The sequence below is a fragment of the Mus caroli genome, unplaced genomic scaffold, assembly GCF_978045245.1.
Source record: "Mus caroli unplaced genomic scaffold, Mus_caroli_1 scaffold_7, whole genome shotgun sequence".
Taxonomy (NCBI): Eukaryota; Metazoa; Chordata; class Mammalia; order Rodentia; family Muridae; genus Mus; species Mus caroli.
The window spans coordinates 28,761,980-28,778,862 of NW_028227262.1; positions in this window are offsets into that span (position 1 = coordinate 28,761,980).

Below are 16,883 nucleotides of genomic sequence, written 5' to 3' on the forward strand. Positions count from 1 at the left end.
GTTCAAATTACAGAAACCACATGGTGGCTCACAACCACCCATAATGAGATCTGACACCTCTTCTGGTGCGTCTGAAGACAGCTACTGTGTACTTATGTATAATAATAAATACATCTTTGGGTTGGAGCGAGCAGGGACTGAGCGAGCAGAGTTGACCAGAGTGAGCAGTGGTCCTAATATTTAATTCCGAACAACCACATGAAGACTCACAACAATCTGTACAGCTACAGTGTACTCACATACATAAAATAAATAAATAAATCTTTAAACAAATAAAAATAAGTCTTTAAAAAATGGATTGATTTGCATTCTTCTACAGGCCAACTTCCACTTAAGCCAGCACCATTTGTTGAATATGCTGTCTTTTTTCCACTGGATGGTTTTAGCTTCTTTGTCAAAGATCAAGTGACCACAGGTGTGTGGGTTCATTTCTGGGTCTTCAGTTTTATTCCATTTATCTACCTGCCTGTCACTGTACCAATACCATGCAGTTTTTACCACTATTGCTCTGTAGAACAGCTTAAGGTCAAGGACGGTGATTCTGCCAGAAGTTCTCTTATTGTTGAGAATAGTTTTGCTATCTTGGGGTTTTTTTGTTGTTCCAAATGAATTTGAGAATTGCTCTTTCTATTTCTATGAAGAAATGAATTGGAATTTTGATGAGGATTACATTGCATCTGTAGATTGCTTTTGGTAAGATGGCCATTTTTACTATGTTAATTCTGCCAATTCATCTTCTGAGATCTTCTTCAATGACCATGACTTTTAATTCCAACGTTCAGGAGGCAGAGGTAGAAATGACTACTAGAGGTGCAGGGCCAATTTAGGCTAGCTACAAGAGTTCCAGGCTAGCCAGAACTACAGAGTAAAACACTATCTCAAAATATGGAGGCTGGAGAAATGGCTCAGTGGTTAAGAGGGCACTCTGCTTTTACAGAGGAATTGAGTTCAGTACCCAGCACACATATCAGGTAGCTACTAATAGCCTGTAAATCTGACTCCTTGGGTACCTGCACACACACACACACACACACACACACACACACACACACACTCTCTCTCTCTCTCTCTCTCTCTTCCTGTATGCGCATATACACAATAAAAATAGATCTTTAAAAACAACAACAAAATTAGAATTTTTCCAGGCGGTATTGCCTGGTATTTCGGTAGAATTGCTTGTGCTCTGGAGTTTGAAAGCAGCCTAACCAACACATGCCATCCTCTCTATGCATGTGCATGCATGTTAGTGTATATGACTATGCAGGTGTACATGTGGGTGGGTGCCTGTGGCAGTCAAGAGGACAACCTTGGGTAGCCTTCTCAGGAATACTGCCCACATTTGTTGAGGAAGGGGCTCTCATTGGCCTAGAGTTCATCAATTAGGCTAGATTGACTAACCATTGAGTCCAAGGGACCCTCCTGTATTGGAATTGGAATTACACAAGAGTGCCATAACACTTGACATTTAGATGGATTTGGGGGATCAAATTCAGGTAGGTCCTTGTGGTTTTAAGGCAAGCACTTCGTCAACTGAGCTAGCTCCACCCCAAAGATCATGTCTTTTTTAAAAAAAAAAAAGGTACTGGGGCTGGAAAGATGGCTCAGAACTATTTTCCTTTGGGAGGATTTTAGATCAGTTTTCAGCACTCACAACAGTTGTCTTACTCCTATTGCTTCTACTTCAGCTCCAGGGGATCTCATGCCCTCTTCTGGACTCCGCAGGTACCTGCACTCATGTGCACATAACCACACATATATGTATATATTTAGTCTATATTTAAAAATTTTTAAATCAATAAAAAATATCTACCAAGCCGGGCAGTGGTGGTGCACGCCTTTAATCCTAGCACTTGGGAGGCAGAGGCAGACAGATTTCTGAGTTCGAGGCCAGTCTGGTCTACAGAATGAGTTCCAGGACAACCAGGGCTACACAGAGAAACCCTGTCTTGAAAACACAAACAACAACAACAACAAAAAAAACAACAACATCTACCAAAAAGTATTATCTAGGTAAAATGAGTTTTGTGCTTATTAATTTGCTCCTTTGTTAGGAACATGTCATCATTTATGTTGCTCATGAATCCTGCTTCACCTCTCACTCTGTGGATTAGTCAGAATAGCAGGCTGGAGGCTGCAAGATCTGGTTTTCAAGCCAGTGCACTCCATGACTGGCAAGGAAGTGCTGGCTCCTGGCCCAGAGTGCAGCTGAGTTCCGGGCTCAGTCCATGTTCCTCTCCGCATGGGCTTCTTCACCGGCTGCCTGGAGTTTTTCCTGGCACATGACTGGGCTCTGAGAGCCAGCATTCCAAAAAAGCAGAAACCTGCACTGCCTCCGATTATCTAGCCTCCAAAGAAAACGCAGTCTTCCCTCTCAAAGACAGAGTATCAGAGTATCAATGTAAGGACTCGTGGAATGGGGGACAGTAGCGCCTCATTTTGTGAAGTTACCTACCACAGAATACTAACACTTTGTGCCAGGAAATGAAGTGGCTTCTAGATCTCCGAGCTTCACACGCAAGCCGGGCTGAACTGGAAGGGTCTGGGTGGCACAGAATGGATGTAGTGATTCAGAGATCTTGTGCAGAAAATGGAGCTGGGTGGGGTGCTTCAGTGGCAGGAAGGCTTCAGGAGGTGAGAAGCATTTTCTTTAAGCATCACCATGGTAGTTATTAGTAATTTGGCTAGGTTTCAAAACTAGTTACTTTGTCCCATTGTTGAGGGTGGGTGGGTAGATAAGGTATTTTTACTGCTGTGTTTCCTGCCCTTGTATACTACATGATGGCAGTGGTACAGCTTGCCAGGTGGGTGCAGGGAACTGAATCTGGGTCCTCTGGAAGAGCAACAAGTGCTCTTAACTGCTGGGCCACCTCTTCAGCCCCGTACCCTACTGCATTTAAATGTATGATTTTCAGGCTAAGGGTGTAGCTTAGTGGTAGATCACTTGCTGATATGAGCCATGAGTTTGATTCTCAGGACCTCAAAAAAAGTTTAATTTTATCCATTTAACGTATTTTAAGAGGTGGGCTGGCAAGATGGCTCAGTGGTTAAGAGCCCAACTGCTCTTCTGAAGGTCATGAGTTTAAATCCCAGCAACCACATGGTAGCTCACAACCATCCGTAACGAAATTTGATGCCCTCTTCTGGAGTGTCTGAAGACAGCTACAGTGTACTTAAATATAATAAATAAATAAATCTTTAAAAAAATAAAGAGGTGGGGATGTAGAGTGCTTGCCTAGAATCCACAGAGTCCTGGGTTCTAGCCCCAGCACCAGGACACGGAAGAAGAAGGATCAGAATTGTAACTCAGCTTAGGTTACTAAGGGAATTTGAGGCTGCTTCAGCTACGTGAGAGATTGTCTCAAACAAACAGCAACAACAACAGAAAACCCTAAAACCAAGCACATCACCTATTTCTCAGATTACTACGCCTTCTCTTGAATTAGCTTTGTTCTAAGAATACACCTATGGTAGTGGAGAGATGGCTCAGTGGCTTGGAGCCCTGGCTGTTCTTTCAGAGGGTCTGATGCCCTCTTAGCCTTCCCAGGCACCAGACAGAAAAGTAGTGTACATATATATACTCAACCAGACAAAACTCTCATACACATTTTTTTTTTAAACAAAATCTGTGGCTGTTTGTGCATGCTTGTAATCCTGGCTCTTTGTAGATGGAGTTCATGGCTAGAGTTAGCTCCATAGAATCATGCTTCAAACAAACCCAAAGAAGAAAGAAAAAAACTCACACTTGTAACAAAGTAGGCTTTTGATTCACCATCTTCCACTGAGGAAAGAATGATTCACAATGTCGAGTAAAGAGCTGGAGAGATGGATACAGTAGCAGATGCTGTAATCCTAGGCCTTGGGAAGCTGAGGCAGGAACATCACCATGGACTTGGGACCACCCTAGGCTACCTAGTGAGTCCCAGGTCAGCCTTTGTCACATGGAAAGAGCTTGTCTTCAAAAAAAGGTTGGCATGGTGATGAAATAGATGAGGGTGATTTTTGATGGTAATTTTCTTCTATACGTGAGTTATAAGGACAGGCTAGTGTGATGGTCTTGGGTATCTGAAGACTGGGTCCGGGAGAAGTGGTACTGTATGGGGAAGTTTAGGTGTAGCCTTGCTAAAGAAAATATGTCTCTGGGGAGCTTTGAGAACTTAAGACCTAGTCCTGCTAGACCTGTCTTTGCTTTGTGCTTTGACTTTGAAGATGTGAGCTCTGGGATTCCTGTCCTGGCTGCCATGCCTCTTCTCTCACATTATGGACTCTTACTCCTCTGAAACTGTAAGAAATAATCTTTCTTCCTTTAAGTTCCAGTGGTCCTGGTGTTTTATCACAGCAAGAGAAAAATAACCAATACAGCTAGTAATGGGGACTTCTGTGGAAAGAGCAACTGTAACAACATGTGTAAGAATTTTTAGATTTCGAAGTCCGGTGGCATACACCAGAGATTCCACCACTGGGAGGTGGAGGCAGAAGCATCAGGATTTCAAGGTCAACCTTGGTAACAAAGTGTGTTTGAGGCTAGCCTGGAATATGTGAGACCCCATTTCAAAGTTCCCTTCTGAAATAAACCAACTAAATTAGATAAATTTCTAGTACTATATCAGTATTCAAGCATGAATATGGTTTTTTAAAAAATAAAAAATAGGAACAAAGAAATTTAGTAGCATCAGCAAGTAAGCCTTGTGTTTTTAGGCAATATAATCTCGCTCACAAATATTCCACTCTGGCATGTTAGTGGAAAAGCATCCACTGACAATTCATAACTTTTTATTACACAAGTTATTTTCTTTCTTTTTTTTTTTTTAAAGATTTATTTATTTATTATATGTAAGTACACTGTAGCTGTCTTCAGACACTCCAGAAGAGGGCGCCAGATCTCCGTTACGGATGGTTGTGAGCCACCATGTGGTTGCTGGGATTTGAACTCTGGACCTTCGGAAGAGCAGTCGGGTGCTCTTACCCACTGAGCCATCTCACCAGCCCCCACAAGTTATTTTCATATTGTGATTTGTGATCATTGTGGATTTGTGTGTGTGTGCGTGTGTCACTTTGACACAAACATAAAACGTATCTGGAAAGAGGGACTCTCGATTGAGGAACTGCCTCCATCAGATTAGGTTGCAGGCGAATCTGTGAGGCACTTTCTTGATTGGCCGATGTGGGAGGGTCCGCCTTACTGTGGGCAGTGTCACCACTGAGCAGGCAGCACTGAAGTGGATGAGAAAGTAGGCTAAGCAGGGCATGAGGAGCAAGCCAGGAAGCAGTGTTCCTCCATGGCTTCTGCTTCATTCAGGTCCTTCCATAGCTCCCCTCAATGGACTATGATCATATAGGTATGTATGTCAAAAACCCTATTTATCCCAAAGTTGCTTTTAGTCAGTGCTTTATCAAAGCAAAAATGAAAGCAGAGAAATACAGGTCTTACAAAAAAGCTAATGCATGTTGGAGAGAGGGCTCAGTGCTTAAGAGTATGTGCTGCTTTGCAAAGGACCTGAGAGTAAGGGTCTGCGATTCGACGAACAATAATATCCAGGACTCAAATAGTATGTAACACAAAGAGTGTTTTATTCTGCAGAAGTCAAGCATTACCAGAATAGAGAGAAAACCAAATGAGCTTGCAGGCCTGATTTAAGGCACACTAGGGAATTTTGGAGTAGGTGACCTCTAATGTTAATCTGTTGAGTCCATCTCTACAGACATTCCATTACCGGGGTGTAGGGGCTGGAAACTTGCTGGGGAGGTCTGGAAACTTGCTGAGAAAGTAGCTGAGGAAACTTCTACTGACTCGTTGTCTTTGCCTCAGGCCAGGTAGTAGGGCAGCTTCTAAGTCCGGATTTGCCTGAAATCGCCCAGTTCTTGGAAACAGGTTTAGGCCTAGTCTCCTTAACTGCCAGTTTAAAGCCTGTTACGGAATCAGCCTGGCCTTCTCATGGGTTTGGTTCCCAATGTCCACATAGCAGCTCACAACCCTCTGTAATTCCAGTTTCAGGGATCCAATGCCCTCTTCTGTCTTCACAGGCCAGAAAAAAAAAAAAAAAAAATGGAGTCACAGATGGCTGTAAGCTGCCATGTGGGTTCTTTGGAAGAACAATTAGTGCTTTTAACTGCAGGTCCATCTCTCCAGCTTTAAATAAATTAAAAAGCAAAATAAGACAAAATAAACCCAATACAATTATGCTAAAAAGATTTTTTAAAAGAGGAACCTAAATTTTAATAACACAGGTGGAGCAATTTCCATTCGGTTGATTTTTCTGTGGTTGGCTGTTGGCTAGTCTCATGGGCTTTTTGTTTGTTTTGTTTTTGTTTTTCCCAAGACAGGGTTTCTCTGTGTAGTTCTGAAACTCAATCTGTAGACTGGCTTCAAACTCAAGAGACCCACCTGACTACCTCCTGAGTGCTGGGATCAAGGGCACCTGCCACCACAGCTTGGCTCTCTCTTCTCTCTCTCTCTCTCTCTCTCTGTCTCTCTCTGTTTCTCTCTGTCTCTCTCTCTGTCTCTCTCTCTCTCTCTCTCTCTCTCTCTCTCTCTCTGTCTTTTTCTCTCTCTTTTTAATGCTGGAGGTTTGGTTCCTCCTGATCTGTCTGTGGCTAAGCAGGGTCTGAGAACCTTGAGCTAGTCAGGGATTTGAGCGGGGTATACTTCTGAAAGCTGCAATATTCAATGCGACAAAACAGACAAGCAGAAAGCTTGTGTGCTCAGTGAGTAGCATGCTTCACTACAAGGAACACTTCATTCTGGAGAGAGGTGGTACCATCCTTACTGCAAGCACTGATTGGTCCCTTGTTGAAGCTTGCTAGGATTCACAGTGGGAGCCATTTAATTAAAAGCTTCTTTTGGAATATTCTAGCAACAGTTTCATGAAGCTTTCTCACCAAGAATTTACATGCTGGAATTTTAAGGAAGAAATATTTTCTTAATGCAATTTCCCTAAATGGAGCAGCAACATATTGCCCGAGGCATATGAGTTATGACTGCTGGTTCTTGTATATTTTGAATTTCCCAAAGATGAGTAATGAGCCATCCAGATTAAACCATATAGTGGTGAGTTTGGGCTACTTTGCTTTTTGTTCCCGGTGGGTCTAGTGCTTCCAGCCATCTGCCCAGGAACTTTTTGGATCCTCGAATGACAAACACACACACATATTAGCTTATTCAAAAAATGCCTTGACTACTCACAGGCTGGGCAGTTCTTCTTTTTTTTTAAGATTTATTATTTTATGTAGATGAGTACACTGTAGCTGTACAGATGGTTGTGAGCCTTCATGTGGTTGCTGGGAATTAAATTCAGGACCTCTGCTCACTCTGGTTGTCCCTACTCGCTCTGGCCCCAAAACTTATTTATTACTATATCTAAGTACACTGTAGCTGTCTTCAGATCTCATTACAGATGGTTGTGAGCTACCATGTGGTTGCTGGGATTTGAACTCAGGACCTTTGGAAGAACAGTCCTCTTAACCACTAAGCCATCTCTCCAGCCCGAAGGCTGGGCAGTTCTAAATGTCCTGTAACTAGCATATTCTTCCCTCTGGTAATCCTGGTTCAATATCATCTAAATCTACTTTTAACTTTGCTGCCCCGTTACCTTCTGTGAGGCCCACTGGTCCTTGCTGCCCAAGACACTTCTGGACAACCCTCCTGGAGGCCGCCATCCCTTACAGTTACATTTCAGATGACCTGTGTTCTGTAACTCTAAATCTCATTCATCTCTCTCCTCCCCTCTGCACCCCCACCTCCCCAGTCAGGGCAATGACTCCTCCCCTGTGTCCTAGCCCACACAACTCTAAGGGTTCCTGCCACATCTCCCTTTGCCCAGCCATTGGCTGCTGGCATCTCTATTGATTGTCAAAAACAATTAGAGACAAGGACCTTTAGCATCTGGACACACAGATTACCAATTAAGCAAAAAACCATTAAAACCAATCTCCAACAAAACCTTGATGAGTGAGCATGACCCATTAGCTATAGACCAGTCCCAAATGAAAGATGGTGTTACTGCAGCAATATTATCTATGGAATGAAATTCTTGACCTGGTATCAGGTTGTTTTTGATGCTACACTATTCAATTCTTGGAGCTATCCAGTGAACTGAATGGCATGGGATGGAACTGATAGAATTAATCATGTCAGTTCAAAATAAAAATTTCCTATGTTAATCTTTGAAAGAAACTTAAGTCAGACTTTCTTCAATGACCTAACTAGGGCAGTTGTGGAAGTCTTCAAGCCAAGAAAATTAGTGACAACCTTGTTAATCAGTGTTCTAAAAGTTGCATATGCTCTTCTTAATTATTATTTAAAAATTTGCATACACATCCTGCTTGTATGTATGTCTGTGCTCCATTTCTGTTCCTGGAAGCCACAGAAACCAGGAGAGGGCTTGAAAGCCCTCAGAACTGGAGTTACACATGTGTGAGCTGTCAGGTAAGTGTATCCTATGGAAAAGTAGCCAATGCTCTTAACTGCTGAGCCATCTTTAAAAACAAAACAAAACAAAACAAAACAAAACCTAGACATGTCAGTACATGTCTATAATCACAGCACTTGGAAGGCAGAGGCAAGTAGATCTCTGTAAATTTGAGGCTAGCCTGGTCTACAGAGTGAGTTCCAGGATAGTGAGGGTGATATAGACACTATCTCAAAAAAAAAAAAAAAAAAAACAAAACTAACCACCCCCAAAACTGAAACAAAACAAAACCCAAAACAACAACAACAACCCGCCCCCCCCCCCCCAATTTGATATGTTTATGTTCCACATCGTGTAAGTGGAGGTCCAAAGACAACTTTCTGGAGTTGGTTCTCTTCTACCATGTGGGTCCTGGGGCTAGAGCTCAGGTCCCTAAGCTTGATGGTAATGTCTTTATCTGCTGAGCCGTCTTGCTATCCTTGCACAATGCTTTCTTCAGCCCAGAAGACTGAAAGCTTTCAACATTCTGATTGCCAGAGTGCTGTCTAATGATTAAAGTGTACACTTCCTGAGCGCTGATCAAAGGACGCTGATGCTGGGCCTGTGCTTTCCAGGACCTCTATCTGTAAACTGCACATAGGACTGGGTACCACAGTGCAGCTGTGGGCATCATGGGGATCCAGAAAGAATCCAGGAGAATGGTAGACAAAGACACAGGACTCTGGGTTCATTTCAAGAATGAATAAATTTGATTTTTCTGATGCTTATATATTGCTTACCTGGTTACCAGAGAAGCATTGCAAGCAGAGCTTGGTCAAACAGTATCTTTGACCCCTTATCTGAATTCTTCCTTCCACACTTCCTGGCAAGTAAGTTTCTTTTCCCCTTATCTGAGTTCTACCTTTGGTATTTCTCTGTCCAGAGAACGTTCCCCCCGGGCTCTGTCTCATGACTGCAGTCACTGGGCCACATCTGGGTAAGGTTTGTGCTTGAGGGAAGAACTACAGATTACCAGGACCCCAACCCCTGGGGTTAACGATGGGGCAGTGATCATCTTGAGTTGTAGGAATTATCTTTATGAAGGAGTTAAGTATCTTACATGCAAGCTCTCTTTTGTTCGGGTATTCTAAGCCACTCTTGCTGTGAAACAAACATTCATGCAGAAAACCATTATATGAAACTTTACAATACTTGTGAAAATGCTGATTCTGTTTATGCACAGTATATTTCTGCAAACATCATCCAAAATTCCCCACAGACAAGGCTTTTGTCCTAATTGAGGGTTGGCCTTGGCTACCCATCTGGGGCTGTTCTATTAAATTGTTTTTGGAATTTTTACATCCAGTTACGCACAGTTTCTAGAACACATTCTCTATTAATTAATGATATTAAAAATAAATTTCTAATTCATACAAGGTGTGTTTTACAATGGCAATTTAGTCATCCCCCACCCCCAGTTGACTTCTGATAAAAATGAGTGCTAAAGGGGCGGTGGTGGCACACACCTTTAGTCCCAGCACTGGGGAGGTTGGGGCATGGGCAGCCAAATCTCTGAGGCCAGCCTGGACTATAAAGAGAAACACTGTCTACAAAATTCAAAAAGGAAAAATAAATAAATAAAAAAGGAAAAAGAAAACAATTGCTTTTTTGTGTATTGCTCTTAGTAACTGTCCTTACACTTGTCTTGTCATTGTCATTTCCCTCACCATGGTGTTTGCTCTTGCCACCCAAACCAAAACAAAACAAAAAAAACCCAACCCCAACTCAACAAACAAACAAAAAGTAACAACAACAAAACCCCCAAAAGCAGAGAAAAAAATCCCAAAGACCAAATAAACAAACAAATCCCTAAACCATCCCAATTTAAGGCAATATATTGTTGCAATGTGGGTTTATGTACTAATCTTATACCTCAGCTTCCCAGTCAGGCATGGTCCTTTGGCTAATTTTTGGGGGCATGGGAGTGTCTCGAAAAAAAAAAAAAAAAAGAAGAGCAAAGGTTTGAGCCTCCTGAGGTGCTGGGCAGGGAGGAGCCTGGAGACTTCGGCTGAGCTGAGCTCTATGGAGCTATAGGCTATGTGATGCTCTTCAGGAGTTATGTTCTACCAGAGCATTAAACCCTGCTTGCCAACAAGTGCCACAAAAGGATGTACCACTAAGTCAAAGCAGGCTCACTAAGTACAGTCACCCTGACGGTTACTTTTAGTAGTCACTGCCACCGATTTCCATTGGGTAAGCATGGGTTCAAAGAACTGTGGCTTTTCCATCTTGTGACTTTGTGCGTGATCTGTTCTGATTTCACCTGTTCCTGGTCTTCCTTTACCGTGTCATTTACAGGATCAGATGAATAGACTATCCTACCTCCTCAGAGAGCCAGCTGGCAAAATACATGAACAGATGAAACAACACAATATTCTGAGAATATTTAACGGAATGGACTGGAAACAGAGGCTTTCAGGAATTGGCACCTTATTAGCATTATCTGCAATACTCTGGGATTTAAGCAACTGAGAAAGAGCAAACTTGACTGACTTTTCTTACTGTCCTCACAGTTGTTTCTGAATCCATGTAGTGTCTTGCTCTAATTATGAATGAAACACTGCTGAGTGTTCCTAACTCAGAATCTACTTGCTAGGAAATGGCGTGGTTAGGATAGTTTGACTGCTAAGCACACTGCTGATCAAATGTTTCATTGAGAAAGCTGTTAATCAACTGTACCGTACAGTCTGATTCTGTAATGAGCATAGCTCCTAATGAGTCACTTGCCCTATTTCCAGGAACGATGCTTAAGGTGGATTTTATTCTTGAATAGTAATCCAGGAGATCTGATGACATATTGTTGGCTTGAGATCTGATCTCCCTGGGTGCCTCCCCATAGAAAAGAGAATTTAATATTGAAAACTTGCAGTTTTGTGAGGGAAAAGCCTAGGCAAACAAAACAAAACAAAACAAAACTGCGACGGGTAATTTGTCCTAGAGTAGTTATAGGAGCTGAAATCTTGGTATCATAATTTCTCTTTTCTTTGCTGTTGAAATGCATTTGTGTGTCACAATGTAAGCCTCAGTAAAAGTTAGCTTAAGCCGGGCGTGGTGGCGCACGCCTTTAGTCCCAGCACTCGGGAGGCAGAGGCAGGCGGATTTCTGAGTTCGAGGCCAGCCTGGTCTACAAAGTGAGTGCCAGGACAGCCAGGGCTACACAGAGAAACCCTGTCTCGAAAAACCAAAAAAAAAAAAAAAAAAAAAAGTTAGCTTAATTAATTGATTGATTAATTAATTTTTAAAAAATCAGAGGTTGGAGAGACAGCTGGAGAGGTTGGTGGCTCTTCCAGAGAACCCAGGTTTATTTCCTAGCACCTACATGGTGGCTCACAACCTTCGACAAATCCAGTTCTAGGAGACCTAATGTCCTCTTCTGGTTTCCACAGATACTGAATGAATAGATTTTATTTTATTTTATTTTTTGCATGCAAAACCCCCAAAGACATAAAAGTAAATAAACCTTTAAACATTATTTTAAAAAACTCTAAAAATTACACTTAGAAGCTCAGTAAATGCAGTTATAATACGCTACTTTAACAATTATTTTTATCTATGTGCTTATGCATCAGGTATGTGCCCACTGTCTTTGGAGGTCAGAAGAGGACATTGTATCCCATAGAACTAGAGTTAGAGATGGTTGTGAGCCTTCATGTGGGTACTGGGAATAGAACCCAGGTTCTCTGCAAGAACAAGTGCTCTTAACCACTGAGTCAACTCTCTAGCCCAACAATACACTGTCTTTTACTATACACATAACTAAAAATAATAAATCTTTTAAAAAGATCTAGCTTCAAAACTAAAATGAAAGCAAAGCAAAACAAAATCCCACCTACAACCCAAAGCAAGCTAACAAAACTAGAGAGAGAGAGAGAGAGAGAGAGAGAGAGAGAGAGAGAGAGAGAGAGAGAGAGAGAGAGAGAGAGAACAAAAAGACAGTACCATGTTAGAGGAGCAGGGTGAGTCTGGAATCACATAGGAGGTATTTATAAAAAGAGAAGAAGCCAGGCGGCAGGCTGCACCTGCAGGTCCTGCTTTTTGGAAGGCTGAGATGGGGAAGATTATTTGAGCCTAGGCGGTTAACACAGTCAGACCCCTTTTCAAAACAAACACAGAAGACATTCAACAACCAGAGGGAGAATGCAAGTGATGAAGGAGGCAGAGGCTGACATCAGCAACTGCAAGTCAAGGAATGCCAAGAATCTCGAGGGAATCACCAGAAGCCAGGACAAGGCAGGAGGGCTCCTCTACGGTTTCAGAGGAACTAGGGGCTAAACCCAGGGTTTAGGTATACTAATCAATCAATGAGTCCTACCATTGAGCTATTTCCTCTACCCAAGCTGTGAAGCAGTAAATTTCAATTATTTTAGGCATCCAAGAGTCTGTGGCATTTAAAGCAACCCAAAGAATGACAACATATATATGTACACACACACACACACACACACACACACACACACACACACACACACACACACACACAGAGTCTGGGTTCCCATGCATGTGAGGCAAGCATCCTACCATCCTACCACTTGCTAAATTTCCAGCCTAATTTTTACTTTTTATTTTAAGAAAGGGTTTCACTAAATTAGCCAAGCTGATCTTGCCTCCTGTCTCAGGATCCACTGTAGCTGGGAGCACAGATTTCACCACCACACCTAGTTCCTGTGTGTCTTTAAATTCCTTTTTCTCGTTTTATTTTTGTTCACCATTTTAGATAGTTTCTTTAGCTGAACCCTCCACACCACTTGTTCTTTGATGTATCTATCTAACGTGACTTGAGTTTTAAAGATTAGGTAATTTTTTAAAAAATAATTTATTTTTATTTTATGTGCATTGGTGTTTCACCTCACATGCCTGTGTGAGGACATCAAGTCCTCTGGAACTTGAGTTACCGTGGGAATAAGCACCTTTCACACCGAAGCATTTTTGTAGTTCAGACTTCAGCAATTCTGGCAAACATCTGAGTTTCTCTATCTCTCTCTTTTAAAATTACTTTTTATTTTTTGTATAAAGGCAGGTTTATCTGGAAGCTGCTTTCTGGTGGATGAGTTCATGGGCCCCAACTGAGGTCAGGGAAGTTGCTATGGGGAAAGGGGGATAGGGCAGGGACAGAGAAAGAGAAGGGGGCACGTACACGCAGAGAGAGATGAGAAGGGAGAATCCAAAGTGTCTGGATTATACAGCTTAAATTTTTATTTATTTGTTATCTATATATGATGAATACACTGTAGCTATCTTCAGACACACCAGAAGAGGGCATGGGATCCCATTACAGGTGGTTGTGAGCCACCATGTGGTTGCTGTGAATTGAACTCAGGACCTCCGGAAGAGCAGTAGGTGCTCTTAATCGATGAGCCATCTCTCCAGCCTGAGTTTCTCTCTCATAATCAGTTTTCTATTTATTTCGGTAACAGACCATCTTAATTTGTTTTTTTCCTTTCTTTCTTTCTTTCTTTCTTTCTTTCTTTCTTTCTTTCTTTCTTTCTTTCTTTCCTTCCTTCCTTCCTTCCTTCCTTCCTTCCTTCCTTCCTTCCTTCCTTCTTTTTTTTTTCCTTTAGACAGAGTCTAGCTCAAGTTGGTCTCACACTCTGGACACTTCTCCTTACCTCTGTGAGTACTGGGATTACAGAACCATGTTTTTTTGTTTTGTTTTTAAATGGTATGATTTGTTTTTTTTTTTTTGTAGCTCTTGTAGAGTTTAACTCCAGATTCTTGTCTGTTTCTCCTAAGTACAGGTAGGTATAAGAAGTGTGTGCCACTATGGGTTTAGCTATCAGTTTTAATTTTAATTCTATGTATGGTCACACACAATGAAAGCTCTATTTTCAACTTGCCTACAAGGAAGAAAGGGCCATACTAAGTTCTCACAGGAGAACTGAGATATGCATTAGTGGTGTGCATAGCTATTTAGAAAGTCTGTTGCTCTTATTTTTGCTTTCAGTACTGGGTATTGAACCCAGGGCCTCCTGCTGAAGAACCAGCCTTCTTCCAATTTAGGTTTAAAAGCCATCTTAGAGTAAAAAACAAACTAGTTCTCTCCTGTTTATGATTAAAATTGTTTCTCAAGGACTGGGCTATGTCCCACCTGTAACATTAACTACAGATGGTTCTGCTCCTTGTCTTTGTTTCTAACCATCTTGCAACCCTACCTTTGTTTCAAAAGGTTATACGGCCACCTATGACAACCTTGTTCTGACGACGTGTTGTTATGACTACCTCGCTATGCCCACCTTCCAACCATAGCTGTTTCAGAAGGTCTTTAGGACTAACTTGTTATGATGTTCTGCTCCTGTAGCCCTGTCTACTTTGGAAACCTTACTCCTAAGCTATAAAAAAGCCTTGTTTCCTCCAATGCTGACCTCTTAAACCGTGCCTGGGGGTTGGGGGGGAAGGCATCCCCTGTACACAAATAAAAAAGCTTCCTTCAATTAATTTGGCCATGGTGATTTGGGTCAGTGGTCTTTCTCCTCTCATTTTTGGGATTAACACTGCCACTGAGCTACATTCTCTTTTGATTTGGAAACTGAGTCTCACTCTGTACCCTGAGCTGGCTTCAAACTCATGGTAATCTTGCCACTTCAGCCTCCTAAGTGCTGAGACAGGGTTTTTCTCTATAGCTCTGGCTGGCCTATAATTAATTCTGACTAATGTAATGAGCAACTTCTCAAGTTCTTTTGGCTATTTGGATATCTTTGAAGAAATAGTGATTCATATTCTTTTCTCATTTTAAAATGTGGATTGTCTTTGTACTATTGAGTTCTAGATATGGAAGAGATATGATTTACAGATTGTTTTCTCAAATCCATGTTCCCCTTTTACACGTCTTTAGGCACTTCCCAGTCTCTTTTTATTTTATTTTCAGAGTACATAGTGCAGGGTGACTTCATGCTCACATTTTGGCCATCAGAGTGCTGGAGCTATAAATATGAGCCATTATATTCAGGCTTTTCAACTTCTTTGTTAGGGTCTCTATTAGTTGGTTAGTGCTGCCATACCACAGACTGAAGATGGCATCTTTGAGGATTACAATTTCAAAAACTTAATTCAATCCATATAACTCTGTTCTCCAGGCCACTCAGATTTATGTCTGCCTCAACTTAAAAATGCATTCTATTTATTCCAAGAGACCATTTACAGCCACATGAACTCTAAATTCAAAATCTTATCTAACTAAATACAGGTTGAATGGGGTGTGGTGTCGCAAGTCTGTAGTTCCAGCATTTAGGAGGTTGAGGGTTTATAGGGTATCATTTGAGCCTGGTTCAAGACCAGTCTAGGTAATACAGTGAGATTCCCATGGGGGGGGCACCTAATAAAAATTTCCCCAAATTAAAAACAAACAAAACAAAGTGAGGTTAAATATTTTTATTTATTTATTTATATGTTTATATATATATATATATATATACATATATTTATTTATTTGGGGGGGTAGGTTCGAGACAGGGTTTCTCTGTATAGCCCCAGCTGTCCTGGAACTCACTTTTAGACCAGGCTGGCCTCGAACTCAGAAATCTGCCTGTCTCTGCCTTCCAAGTGCTGGGATTAAAGGTGTGCGCCACCACCGCCTGGCTGAGGTTAAATATTCTTAATAAAAAATATGGAATGTTTCAAAAGCTGAAAAATTCTGACCACCAGTATAAAACCACCAGTGGAAAATTTCACATTATAAACTCCTGCTTTATGCACAAATTAAAACTACTGCATGAGCCAGGTGGTAGCAGTGCATGCCTTTAATCCTAGCATTTGGGAGGCAGAGTCAGACTGATCTCTGGCTTCAGGGCTAGCCCAGTCTACACAGTGAGTTCCAGGATAGCCAGGTCTACACAGAGAAACCCTGTCTTGAAAAACCAAATCCAAATCAAACCAACCAACCAAAAAACCAATTACATTAAGTGCCTTTCAGGATATATTTGCTGACAAAGATATATATGAAATAAATTAACTTTGTGTTTTGAATTGGGTTCTGTCCTCGATACGTCTTTAAGTGTATCCCTCTATCTTCTCCCACCCCCAAATTGAAAAACAGAATGGTCTCAGCATTTCAGATAAAAGACATTCTCTCTTTATATTATCTAAACTATATATGAGTGATATTGGAGATGGGTCATCCTGAGGCAAAATCCTCTCTAGCTGAGAAGCAGACCAGTTACACACTTCCAGGATACAAAGCTGGGACATACACAGGACCGATATTTTCATTCCAAAAGAGAGAAACTGGAGAAGAGGAAGGGGACCAGGTGCCAAGCACATACAAATCTCCCGGGGAGTGCCAGGTGTAGTGTCACTTGCTTGCAATCTCATCATTAGGGAGACTGGACCAGCTACTGTTGTGAATTCCAGGACATCCTGGACCATGCATCAAACAGATAAACAAAACCCCCAACAGAGACACAGAGACACATACACCTATAGCAAGGCAAGCTCCTCTTTACTTAT